A 4,178-nucleotide genomic window follows, 5' to 3' on the forward strand; every position below is an offset into this window, starting at 1 on the left:
GAACTCATTTTATGAAGCAAGCATAACACTAATACCAACACCAACGAAAGACACTACTAAAAAGGAAAACTACAGACCAATATCCCTCATGGACACAGATGCAAAAATCTTCAACAAAATCCTAGCCAACAGAATCTAACAACATATCAAAAAAATACTACATCCTGACCAAGTGGAATTCATACCTGGTATGCAAGGATGGTTCAACATCAGAAAAACAATCAATGTAATCCACCACATAAACAAAACAAAACAAAAGAACCACATGAGTATATCAATTGACGGAGAAAAGGCATTTGATAAAATCCAACACCCATTCTTGTTCAGAACTCTCAGCAAAACAGGGATAGAAGGGAAATTCCTCAACATAATAAAGGGCATATATGCAAGGCCAATGGCCAACATCATTGTTAATGGAGAAAGACTCAAAGCATTTCTCTTACAAACAGGAATCAGACAGGGATGCCCTCTAGCACCACTCCTATTTAACATTCTATTAGAAGTCCTAGCCAGGGCAATAAAGCAAGAAAGAACAATAAAAGGTATCCAAATTGGCAAAGAAGAAGTAAAGCTATCTCCATTTGTAAATGACATGATCCTGTACATAGAAAACCCAAGAGATTCAGCAAAAGAACTACTGTAACTAATAAAAGGGTTCAGCAAAATGGCAAGGTCAACATACGAAAATCGGTTGGATTTCTCTACACCAACAAAGAGACCTCTAAAAAGAAAGAAGGGAAACAATACCATTTACAACAGCTATTAACACGATAAAATATCTAGGGATAAATCTTGCCAGAGACACAAAAGACCTATACAAAGAAAACTATAAAGCACTACTACAAGAGACTACAAGGGCTCTACATAAATGGAAGAACCTGCCTTGTTCATGGATAACTCAAACTCACTGCTGTCAAGTCGTATCCAACTCATAGAGACCCCTCCCTGGGTTTCTGAGGCAGTATCACTACGGAAGTAGATTGCCCAACCATATAAGACTGAATGTTGTGAAAATGTGGATATGACCCAAAGCAATCTACACATTTAATGCAGTGATATCCGATCCAGATATCAACAAAATTTTTTAAGGACATAGAAAAACCAATTACTAACTTCATATAGAAAGGAAACAGACCCCAGATAAGCAGAGCACTACTGAAGAAAAAGAACAAAATGGGATCTCAAAACCTTCTATACAGCCACAGTAGTCAAAACAGCATGGTATTGGTTCAATGATAGACAGATAGACAAATGGAACAGAATCAAACACCCAGAAATAGACCTATTCATATATGGACAGCTGATATTCAACAAAGGTCCAAAACCCATTAAATGGGGGAAGAGATAGCCTCTTTAACAAATGGTGCTGGCAAAATTGGATATCCACTTGCAGAAAAATAAAACAAGACCCATATCTCACTCCATACACAAAACAAACTCAAGTTGGATAAAAGACTTAAATGTAAAAGCCAAAACCATAACATTCATCAAAGATAAAATAGTGGCAAATCTAGGAGCCCTAATTTATGGCATAAGTAGACTATCAGACATAACCCAGAATGCACAGGAGGTAGATGAGAAGCTAGATGATAGGGACCCTTTAGAAATTATATTCTTATGTGCATTGAAAGACTTCATCAAAAGGGTAAAAAGAGAACCTACAGATTGGGAGAAAATATTTGCCTTTGACATATCTGACAAAAGATTTATCTCCAAAATTTACACAAAATTTCAACACCTCAACACCAAAAGATAAGCAATCCAATTAAAAAATGGGCAAGAGACCTGAACAGACACTTCACTAAAGACAATATGCTGGTGGCCAACAAACACATGAGGAATTGTTCACAATGTTTAGCCATTAGAGAGATGCAAATCAAAACAACAATGAGATATCACCTCACCCCAGCAATAATAGCAAAGTTCAACAGGACAGCAAATAACAAATGCTGGTGCGGTTGTGGAGAGATTGGAACTCTAATACACTGCTGGTGGGACTGTAAAACTGGACAACCATTGTAGAAAATGGAATGGCATTTCCTTAAAAAATGAACATAGAAATACCATATGATCCAGCAATTTCATTACTAGGAATATATCATAAAGAGGTGAGAGGCAGGACATGAACAGACATATGCGCACTGATGTTCATCGCAGCACAATTCACTATCGCAGAGAAGGAAACAACCTAAATGCCCATCAATGGATGAATGGATAACCAAATTATGGTACATGCACACACTGGAATACTATGCTACATTAATGAACAATGAGGGATACGCGAATCATCTGACAACGTGGATGTGCCTGGAGGACATTATGCTGAATGAAATTAATCAGTTGCCGAAGGACAAATATTGTATGAGCCTATTACTGTAAAAAGACAAGGAAGGGTTTGTTTAAGGAAAGTGAACTCACTTTGTAGGCTACCAGGGTGGGGAGGGAAGGGGAGGGATTAATTTCGGGCTAGCTGGGGCACACACACTGATGTGGGTAAGGGAAGAGATGGTATGAAAAGAGTCTGTGACCACCATGATAACATTAGGAAAAGGATTGACACCAAATTGTGCACATAAGATATAGATGACAGAGGCTAATACCAGTATATCCACAATACTATATTACTATTAACACCAAACACCATGCTACAGATAAATACATAAACATCTGAGACGATCAGATGGGGGTCCGTGAACAGGATTATACTCTAGACCAAGGATAAATTCAGCTGAGGCTAATCTTGCACAGCTACCAGTGATACAAAATCCCTGCAATCCTTGCAGAAACATCAGAGCAATCTCTCACAGACATCCAGCACTGTGGGAGAGAGAGCCAACAGATCTACCAACTCAGGACCATAATACTGGAGAACACCAGAGTCAATTGGCACAATAAAATACATTAAAAATCTTTTTCCACAACCTACATTAGTGAGTAGTGACTGGAGTCTTAAAAGCTTTCAAGAGGCTATCTAAGATGCAGCAATTGGTGTCCTATCGTCAGAAGAGAGAGCAAAAAATACAAGAGCATTTGGAAACAATCAGACCTAGGACATGATGGACCTTCGGACCCAAAGAACCAGATGGTGCCTGGCTACCAATGCCAACCACTCGGGAAAAGATCAAAACTGGAGATCCTGGATAGAGTGGGAGGAAAAATGTGGAAAAAATTCAAAAACACAATAATGACCAGAATTACTGGTCGGATGGAGTCTGGTAGGACCTCCAATACTATGGCCCTGGGATATACTTCAGGCCTGGAATAAAACTCATTCCCAGGGGCTGGCTCTTAGCCCCATAGTAAATAGGATGTACATGCAGACCACACAACCCAGGGTGACGCACACACATACTCTATGGTGATGCATCCCTTGGAGCAGCTGACCACAGGGCAGCAGAGGGGCAACACTCGCACGGAGGAAATGCAAGACACACAGGAGTGCATAACTATGAAGGGCATGGGCGGGGGGTTACTGGGAAGGGAGAGGAGGAGAGTGCCCTTGTTATCGAAGAGCGAAACCAAATGTACATGAAATGTTGAATATAAAACAAATTCTGCTCTGTAAATTTGCACCTAAAGCACACACACATACACACATACAAAGTTTATTATCAGGAATTCTAATTTGATGATAATTCTTTGTAACTCATTCTGAGAAGAGAGAGACTAGTTGCATCCTTCCCATTTAGCATATCATTTACCCATATGTAGCCCTTTATATTGGAATCATTTCCCTAATTCTAAAGCCAAGTGGGAAAAATTTTAACTGCTTTCTCCCAAAGAGAGAAAGTTTTTACAACTCATCTCATCAAATTCCTGACTGAATATTGAACCTAGAACTGAATTACTAATAGGAAAAAGCAGGCACAGCATCTGCTCTAAATTTGCTTAGTTCTCTAGCTACCACTGTGCTTCCCAAAGCCATCTGCATAAGAAATTGGAGGCACATATTAGACATTGACCATTCTTGTTCTTTCCAAACTCTATAAACTCAAAAACAACATTTGTTGGTTTTTACTGCATGCAGGGCATTGTGATGTGAAATTGGATACAAATAGCTAAAAAAAAAAAAAAAAAAAAAAATGGACTCTGTTCATTAGGGATTTATGACATTATACAAAATATAGACAAAGGATTATTATGACAAATGGTAAGAGCAGCAAGAGAGATATGAGTAA

This window comes from Orycteropus afer, unplaced genomic scaffold (assembly GCF_000298275.1).
Source record: "Orycteropus afer afer isolate SDZICR_OR568_19922 unplaced genomic scaffold, OryAfe1.0 scaffold00430, whole genome shotgun sequence".
NCBI lineage: Eukaryota > Metazoa > Chordata > Mammalia > Tubulidentata > Orycteropodidae > Orycteropus > Orycteropus afer.